Here is a 10,703-nt window from a genome sequence, read left to right on the forward strand (position 1 = left end):
CTTACAAAAAAACAGTATTCAAACTTTAAAAACTATGAATATAAAGTTTCATTTTACAAATTCTGTAATTAAACACATACATTAACACACTCACAGACAAATACAGTAAATATAAGGGAAAATAAACCAAAAAATTAACAGAGAGTCGTTAGAAGGCATACTTTAGTTTTCTCCTTTTCTGCATAATTTTTACAACAAGAATATTAATTTTTTAATTACAAAAAAGGAGATTAATATTTAATGTGTGCAATTCATGTGTCTCAGATTTTGAGGCCTGTAGAATCAGGTAGAGTCAACACTGTCACAAAATGACAGCTGTTATCAAACATAGGGTCTCATTTAAATTAATGAGTAAATATCCTTCACAGCAGATGTGTAAACAGGACCCTGATTAATGAATATGCTAACTGTTCTCTGCTACACATATTAACCTCTGTTTGGTTTTTAATTGCCACACAACCTTATGAGAAAATTTATCATTTCCAGTCAAATCCCAAAGTTAAAATTGCAGAACTTTTCTAATACTGCTTTCCTGATGTCGAGAATTGTCTGGGATAAGGATGACATATAGTCTCTTGTCACCACCTACAGCTCCCATTTGTTTGCCATCAGCTTTCCTGGAAAGCTCTCAGGCAGGTCCTGTTTAGGGAATGGTTCCTGTACTGGTAAAATGGGAATAAAGACAGCTACTTGCACACAGTGCAGGAAACTGTTAAGCCAGCGAGTCTTTTTTTGAGCCTGACTCCACGTGTCTCTGTCCTGTTCTTTTCATACTTTTCTGTTTAATTCTTTTACAAGAGCTCTGAATTCTGCCACAGTATTCCCATTTGGACTCCCAGGTCTACGGCACAAATGGCACCTCCTATAATTGCATATTGTAGAAACTGCAAAAGTCCTTGTTTACCTTTGCTCAGTACCACACTGCTCAAGCTAGACTCTGAAATCAAGCTTCCTGGGGTTATCTCTGGTTTCTAATTTCATTTCTAAGTCAGTGATTCTCAACCTTGGCTCTGCATTGGTTTAACCTAGGGAGCTTTAAAAATTTCCAGGGCCCAGCATGCCAGCAAGCACCCAAGAACAATTAAATCGGAATCTTTGGAGGTCTGTCCTAGGCAAATGTAAAGCCCCCCAGGTGACTCCATTGTGAAGCCAAAGCTGAGAGGTCTAAGTTTTGGTCTTCTCAAAGTGAAGACAATTTCAATACAGTCAGCCTCCATATCCTTGGGTTCCACATTCCTTGATTTAACCAACCTGGGATCAAAAATATTAAAAAAAAAATTCTAGAAAGCTCAAAAAAGCAACAGTTCAATTTGACATGCTGGCAACTAGTTACATAGCATTTACATTGTATTTACAACTATTTACATAGCATTTACATTGTATTAGGTATTATAAGTAACCTAGAGATTATTTAAACCATATGGGAGGGTGTGCTTATATGCAAATACTATACCATTTTATATAGGGGCCTTGATGTGCAGATTTTAGTGTCCACCAGGGTCTGGAACCAATTCCCTGCAAATACCAAGGACTACTATACTTATTTTTGAGACCTTTTTTCCATTCTATTCCCTCAGGGCAATTCTGAGCCTCCTTAGCAGTATCAGAGACACCTATCAACTGAAAGATGTCAAAACTGCCATCAACCCAAACAAATTAGTTAGCAAGGTAATGAACCATTTCCCACTCTAGTCTTCTTTTAGTGCAGCAGAAATGGTAATAACATGCAGGAGATGCAAGACAAGGAGCATCCATGAGCTGCTGATTTCTTTCCACTGGTTTCACAGTAGTAGCAGGAGAGAGGACGGGCAAATGGCACGCACAACACCCTTCAAGGCACATGGTTTTATTAACGCTCCTTTACCCACCTTCCCACCCACCCAAGCCTTACCCCAACGGATCTCACTTATGTCATCTACTCTTCGTCATCTAATCCCAAACTCCATTTAAATTTGCTCCAAGTGAAGCTCACAGGAATGTTGTTTCATACTATACAGGTGTTCATTTCATTAGTTAGTGGCTTGTTTTATCTGGCCAAATGTCCCATGACCTAACATCACCAATTTATCACATGTTGTTTCTACTAAGTACATATAAACTCAAAATGTCTTCATATATATGTGTATCTATATAAGTATACATTTGTTTGACTGAAAAAAACACTTTTTATTTATATAATATTTTTTGGAGTTAATACTTAACTTAGAAATCCTTTTTTTTTCTGATAGAACCAACAGCCCTCCTAAGCAATATTACTTATTGTCTACTTCAGCTGGTTGTGTAGACTGAGAGAGGGCCTGGATAGCTTGTAGAACAGTGGTAAATGCTGGCAATGGTAAATGCTCTAAAATATGTGAGCAATTGCTTTTGTAGTGACCCAGATCAGGTATTGACTCTCAACTAAACCTGCCCTTTTTTAAAAAGTATGTACATATTTACAATAGAATATTACTCAGCCATAAAAAGGAACGAAATTGGGTCATTTGTAGAGACGTGCATGGACCTAGAGACTGTGTCATACAGAGTGGAGTGCAGTAAGTCAGAAAGAGAAAAACAAATATTGTATATTAACGCATATATGTGGAACCTAGAGAAATGGTACAGATGAACCAGTTTGCAGGGCAGAAATAGAGACACAGATGTAGAGAACAAACCTATGGACACCAAGGGGGGAAGGGGAGGGGTGGGATGAACTGGGAGATTGGGATTGACGTGTATACACTAATATGTATAAAATAGATAACTAATAAGAACGTGTTGTATAAAAAATTAATAAAATAAAACTCAAAAAAAATATATGTATTGAACACCTGTGCCAGCTACTGTTCTAGGCCCTAGGGATATAGCAGTGGGGAAAAAAAGAAAAAATATCTCTCTTTGTTGGAGTTGATATTCTAATGAGAGGATTAAAAAAACAAAATAAACAAGTAGAAAAAAAAAGTATGATTTTATATAGTCAGCAAATAGGTACTTATTTAATATAACAATTCTCAAACATTTAAATGCTATGCAATTTCTCAAAAATAAAATGCCGGGCTTCCCTGGTGGCACAGTGGTTAAGAATCTGCCTGCCAATGCAGGGGACATGGGTTCGAGCCCCTGGTCTGGGAAGATCCCACATGCTGCGGAGCAACTAAGCCCATGTGCCACAACTACTGAGCCCACGCGCCACAACTACTGAAGCCCATGCACCTCGAGCCTGTGCTCCACAACAAGAGAAGCCACCGCAATGAGAAACACACGCACCGCAACGAAGAGTAGCCCCCACTCGCCTCAACTAAAGAAAGCGTGCGCGCAGTGACGAAGACCCAACACAGCCAAAAATAAATAAAATAAATAAATTTATTAAAAAATAAATAAATAAATAAATAAAATTCCTTTGAACTGGAATAATATCCCTTTTATAACCTGAACCCTTTCATTAGTGATTTTGCAACAATACTCTTATTTTTTCCTTCAAATTAAGCAAAGTTATTTTGAGAATCAAATGAAAGAAAAGTAATTTTGACTATACTTCTGTTTGTATTTGTGAAAATGGATGTATTTTGAAAATAAGCATTGGCAAATGTATCCGGAGCTTAAATTAGCTTAAGGAAAGTCAAGTAAAATAAATTAGGCTGCAAGATTAAAAAAAATTATTGTACTATGTCTTTTCTACCTCACTCCTCACTGTTTGGTTTTCATGGGGACTCTAAGGCTAGGGGAGAATTTCGAATGCATTAGCTGCAGCAGAAAGAATAGCAAAAGTGAGAGAACATGGAGTTTGGAAGGAACAAAAAGGGAGAGGTACATAGGAAAGAATGGAAAGGATGGGCAATGCTGAGTGTCACAGTTTCCAGGACCTCATTCTCCTCCCTTCTTAGTTATGCCCCTGGGGATTGTGGGTGCTGTAAATTTAAAAACAGATGTTTGGCATGACATGAGGTTTTATGATTGTGTAGAATAATCACACCATGAGAATGAGGAAAAGCTCAGTCCCATCCTAATTCAGAGAAAAGCTTTCTGCAAGGTTTTATAAGTTCTAAAAGTATAATAATTCCTAAGTCCCTGCCAAGAAATCTATCACCTTCAAACTTCAAAATACAGTCACTGGCTTCCTTATTGGGGGCAATGGAGAAGGTGAAATGGCCCTTTTAGGAGAGACAACTGGAGTTTCCCATCTTAATCTTCTTTCCTGGGCAGTCCTGCTGTGCCCAAAACACAACATACACATGATATAGAAAAGGGTTCATAGTGAGAAGCCTTGATAAACGCCCACATCTCTAAAATTTAGATTTTATATGCCAGAAAGTGTGAAGCATAAATTATATCCTTTTGCCATTAAGAGAACTGTTTACAGAGAGGTTTAACTGAGGTCAATATCTGCAGGAATATTTGTTTAAAACAGACATTTTCATTATGATTAACAAACACTTATATAGCATGTAAGTACCAGGTACTATTCTAACTTTTACAAATATCCAACTTATATAATCCTCATATTAATTCTACTTAGTAGACAATACTATTATCAAACCATTTTTTAAAATGGGGAAATCTGAAGTGGAGATAGTCTTAAGTGACTTGTCCAGTGGTGCACAGTTAATAGAGATGGAGCTAGGATAAAATGCAGGGGCCCTGGGGCCAGAGGCCATGCCCCTAGGCACTCTGCCATGTAACCTTTAACTTAGTGAGGAAAGGAAGCCTTTTTGGCCAATGCATGGGCATGCAAAGCCCACCTGCCCGGAGAATTCTGGCTTAGACTGGCAGGAGGGTCATAGGTTTAAAGTTTTCTGTTTAATTTTATTTACAATTTAACTTTCATAGTAGATGTTCAGATAATTATAAACAATATATACGCTAACACAAATCAGCAGTTTAAATGAAATAGCTGCAAATGAAATTTTTGAAAAGAAATGAAAGTATTAACAACTATTGTTGGAATACATGTTCCTGGATCCTGAACTGTAGACTTAGCTTTTAAAATCCCCATTTTATGCTAAGATTAAGTAAGGACTTACCATGTGCTACGTACTTGTCAAAGTTATTTAATTCTAATAACTTATTAACGCCTCATGACAAATCCTACAAGGTAGGTGCTATTACTATTCCCATGAGGAAAGTAAAGACGAGAAATGTTAAATAACTCTTAGCAAGTACCTTAGAGATGCTTGTTTTAGGTGGGTGACTTGGACTAGGGGTACTGGTCTTGGAGACAGAAAGAATGTGAAATGAATTTGAGACACACTTTGGAGCTCGAACCCACTTAGTGCTTTCATGGACACTTTAAGGTGAACATGTTAATGCAAAACAAGCCTAATTAGTTGGTATTTCTTGTAAGGTGCTTTTCTTTTTCTATTTAGAAATATGTCCTGACATTTGTAAAGGGGCTTTCAATTTACAAAGCACTTTCTTCTTAACAACAGCAATAAGCAATTACAACCACTGAACTGAGTACTCACCATGTACTAGAGGTGGGGATTCTATGGCTTGAAGATGTTAAGTGCTAAGAACTTCAGAGGTATATGTGTTCTGACTTATTCTTGCAAATGTCTTCTTAAAAAAGTAATGCTATTATTGTCTCCTAATTTACAGATGGGGACTCTCAGGCTGAAGAAGGCTGGTAGCTAGCTAACAGTTTCTCCTAATTCTAGGCCTGGGTGTGTTCCTAACACTACAGTTGCCTCCAGTCAGGTGTGGAATCCAATCTGAAAAAGTTGAGAAAGGTCTTTACAGGTACAAGAACTCTTCCTTCAGCCAGTGGCCTTGAATTACCCAGATTGTCTGCATTTATAATCAGAGCCTCATTCCTAAGGGGACTCACACTTTACTAAGCTGTGTAAAACACATGCACATACACTCACACACTCACACACAACACACACACACACATATATGAATTATCTCTATGGAAATATATAGGAATATGAAATAGTCTCATGTTAAACATATAAGCTATAAATGAGTATGAAATATAAACGAATATATATATATATATTCAAAGTTGAATATATATACATTCAAACTTGAATATATATATATATATATATATGTGTGTGTGTGTGTGTTCCCAAAGTACCTGTCACCAAAAGAATGCTCTGTTTCCTAATGTGGTCAGTCTCCCTAGCTATTCTTTTAAAACCAAGTCTACAATTCACAGCACTATCAGAAACCTAAAAGAGAGCTCAGGACTTTACTCCTTTTGCAATTTATGAAAGCAGAAACCTACACGCTGAGCCATGACCCGTAAGAAAAAAGGAGGCCCTAGCAAATATTAAGGCCTTCAAAAACATGGCACATCTGTCAGCTACCAGCATGCAAACATGTAAAAACTAGAGAAGTAAACGTATAGCCACTCCTATTTCTCTAGTGATTGAACAGAGAAATCTGTACCTGGAGATGGGCGCTAGTTTTGATGAATGAAAAGCAAGCACGGGCTCTGTCCCTTTAACAGAATAAATTTTAAAAATGTACTAGCTAATCATTCCAGACGTTGCCTAGCTTAAAATGCTCTGTGTAGAGTGGCAAATATTTATACTAAGCCATCATCAAAAATCTGGGAGACTTGTCAGTCCAAATGGAATGATTCATCTGTAAGATAAGCAATCAATAACAAAGAACTTGAAATTCTATCTCTTGCAATAATTCAAAAAATGAGAAGAGTGATTCATTCAATTTTTAGTAAATTTTTATGGTTTGCATATAATGTGTCAGGTTCAGTTCTAAGAATTAGGGAGAGATGAACAAGGCAGGTATTGATCTTGTGGTAAGGAGAATTCTAAGATGACCCCCAACCCTGATGACTCATGCCCTTGTATAAACCTCCTCCTAATAGTAGGTGAGACCTGGAAATAACGAGAAGATATCATTCCTGTGATTAGTTTACTAATCAGTTGACTTTGAGTTAATCAAAAGGGAGATGATAACTGGTTGGTCTGACCTAATCTTGTGAGCCCTTAAAAGAAGGCAAAGCTCTAGAGAGACTTCCCTGCTTGCCAGAAGGAAGAAAGCAAATAGTTCCCATGTGCCTAGGGAGAGGGAAGCCTCTGAAAGCTGAGGACCTCAGTCCTACAGCCACAAGGATTTGATTTTTGTCAATATCTTCAATGAGTTTGGAAGAGGACTCTGAGCCTCAGCTTAGAGTGACCCTCCCCCCACCACCAGACACCTTGATCTGCAGTCTTCTGAGACCCTGAATAGAGGATCCAGCTAACCCCTCACCCATGGGAACTTCACAATAATAAATGTATGTTGGTTTAAACCACTAAGTTTATAGCAATTTGTTACATAGCAATAGAAAACTGATACAGCTTTTTGGTAGGAAAAATGATGAAATTCTCCAGCCTCCAAATTTTCCCTTTCTTTTGTAATCCCCTAACCTTTCATGCCTGAGATTGTATCCCCCTGCCTCTACAAGTAAGGTGTCAGGAAGGTGAGCAGAAAAACGAAAGAAAGGGGAAGAAATACATGACCTCATCAAATCATATGCTAGACAAAAGGAAATGGAGCCAATAAACTCATTTTCTCCAGGATAATAAGCCCTGCTACCATGGTGATCAATAACATTATCTTCAAAGCCATCAACTGAAGAAATGCAAAATCAAGGGGTAACAGATAAGGCCAACAGAAACACTAGTCCCCAAGAGGAGTGGGCTCCAAATAAATGAAATGACCAACTTTCAGGACACTTTTTAACAGGAACCAGAGCATAGCAGGTAGATACCCCTAGGCAAAAGGAAGTTCAGGCAGAGGAATGCACACTTTGTCTCCCTCTGAAAAGTAGTTTGGCATTGATGCATACATTGTAACATAGGAAACTAATTGGCACCAAATGTAAGAAGCAATTTTTACTGTGAGTGTTAAAAGTTTCTTTTCTCTTTGAAATCGCACTTTTAACTTGGAACCACACACAATGCAGACTTCAGCTGCTGCTGTGTCTAGATTTTCATTAAAACACACATGCCATATGCAGTATTTTGATCTTGGAAGTGCTTGATATGTTAATAGTCTTGCTTTCTATTTGTGAACCTGGCATCACTCTTATTTGGTGGGCGTGATGAACGAAAAAAGGCTGGGTGGTGGGAGGACAGAATGCCCTTCACTGAACAAAGGCGAATGCTTCTAAACAGGCTATTATCTCACTCAGCCATGGTCAGAGAACCTATATATATGAGAATTACAGTCGACTTCTGCAAGAGTAATGCTCTATTAAAAAACTCACTTGGCCCTTCTTTTCATTGCTTCCAAAAATTCACTTGAATCGCAAACTCCTTAGGAGGAGATCATGAACTCCTTTCTACTTAAAATCTCTATGACAGAAACCCACAACACCTAAATAAAAAGGGAATTGAAGCTCCACTGTGATGATCATTCAATAGCTAATCTCAGACGCCCAGGTTCCTGTAAAAAAAAAACCCTTTCTCAGTAGACATCTCCTATCTTCGGAATCTCTTTGAACACTGATTTAAAAAAAACACCCAAAGACAATCAGTTCAGTAAAAAGAAACGAGCTACCGTACAATAGTTCTGATATAAGTGCAATTAAAAAAATATGCCTATGCCTATGTCTTGCTTTTTTTTTTTTTTTTTCACACACACACACTGTATTTTATTTTTACAAGAGATAAATCGACTGACACCAAGCATTGTACATGGATGACCACAACAAAAGCAACAATGATTGCAATTACCAAACATGAAACACACTCATACTATGTCATAGTATTGACATTCAGTCCAGTAATCCTCCACTGTAACAGCTCCTTTACTTTGCAGTGAAAATTGATTTGTATATTCTTTGTATGTCTTGCTTTGATAGTCATTATAATCATGAAAAATATATGTTCATGTGAATATCAAATCTTAACATTTTTCTGAAAGTGCAACATTGGAAAACACCTGTGCTAAGAGATTTGGTAAGATACAAAATACAAATGAACACATGAATGGATAAACATGCAAAAATAAGATATTCCTTGCCTTCCAAGAACTCATTATCTATTGAGACAGAGACATACATGGAGAACTCTGATACTCAACTGTCCCTGGTTAGTGCTACAGTGACATTTGAAAAAGAGCACAACAGAAAGACAAATGAGTTCTAGTTGGGGAAACCAGGAAGACTGCTTGGAGGAGGTTAGAAGTAAGTTTCCCTTTTTAAGGAAAGATGTTCATTACTCTAGAATTCAGATAGTGATTATAATAATGGCCCTTCATGTCAACCATGTGTCAGATCCTATAACTGATGCTTTTTTTTGTTTTTATTTTGAGATAACTGTAGATTCACATGCAATTGTAAGAAATAACACAGAGAAACTGTACACTCTTCACTCAGTTATCAAAATGGTAACATCTTGCATAACTATAGTACAGTATCAAGGCAAGAAATCAACACTGACCTTAATCAGACCTTATTTCACCAGCTATACATGCACTCGTGTGTGTGTGTGTGTGTGTGTGTGTGTGCATGTGTATTTAGTTGTGTGTAATTTTATCACATGTGTAAATTTATGTGATCATCACCACAGTAAAGATATAGAACAGCCAGTGGGGGCTTTTTTGTGCATGTTCACATTAATATTTACAGATGATATTTATTGAGTTCTTGTTATGTACCATCCTCAGCACTAGGCATTTACCTTCACTGGTGATATAAGAATAAATGGCAGAGACAGCCATTGTTTTTATCAATTGGCCTTCTTAGTTAACACTACTCTAATATTCCTCTGGATAACCACCCTGTCTTTGTGGCCTCTAGTGATTGACTCCTAACTATAGGTTCAAGGTTGAGCAGACTTTCAGATTTGTTTGTCTTGGCCTTGTGATAGGCACACAACTTAACTGGAGGTATTAAGACCTCCAGTTAAGTAGGTATTTCTGAAAGTCTTTCCTCCTTCACTGAACTTGACCTGAAATGTTGTAGATGTAGAGACACTGGCAGCCATCTGAATACTTCATGGATACTGACAATGATAGCGACATGAAGGACAGTGGTTGATACATGGAGAGAGACAACATTCTAATGGTGTCATTTAAACTCCTGAAAGCAGAAGAACCTGGCAACAGGCTACCCTTTCATTTTTCAGTTAACTGAGACATATTCCTATTTCCTTAAGCCAATTTAAATCAGGTTTTCTGTTACTTGTAGCAAAAGACTCCTAACTGATATAAAGATACTCTTATTATATACATTTTTTAATGGGAAAACTGAGGTACAGAGATCTTAAAATAATTTGCTATTTTAAGGAAGTAAGAAAAAGGAAACCCAGTTTGTACAGAATGGAACCAAGGTTGAAACTAGACACTATGAGTCTAGATACTCTACTCTAAGGGCTAGGATATTATGGACCAATGTCATTATGTCATTTGGACCAATCAGCAGGGGTTTTGATTCCTCATTGTATAGATGAGGAAATAGATCTGAGAAGTTTGGAAGATAATTGCAACAATTTGCTACATTAAAAAAATACTTCAAAACTGGGCTTCCCTGGTGGCGCAGTGGTTGAGAATCTGCCTGCCAATGCAGGGGACACGGGTTCGAGTCCTGGTCTGGGAAGATCCCACATGCCACGGAGCAACTAGGCCCGTGAGCCACAACTACTGAGCCTGCGCGTCTGGAGCCTGTGCTCCGCCAACAAGAGAGGCCGCGATAGTGAGAGGCCCGCGCACCGCGATGAAGAGTGGCCCCCGCTTGCCGCAACTAGAGAAAGCCCTCGCACAGAAAT

Source organism: Balaenoptera borealis (assembly GCF_965194805.1).
Source record: "Balaenoptera borealis genome assembly, chromosome: 12".
Taxonomy (NCBI): Eukaryota; Metazoa; Chordata; class Mammalia; order Artiodactyla; family Balaenopteridae; genus Balaenoptera; species Balaenoptera borealis.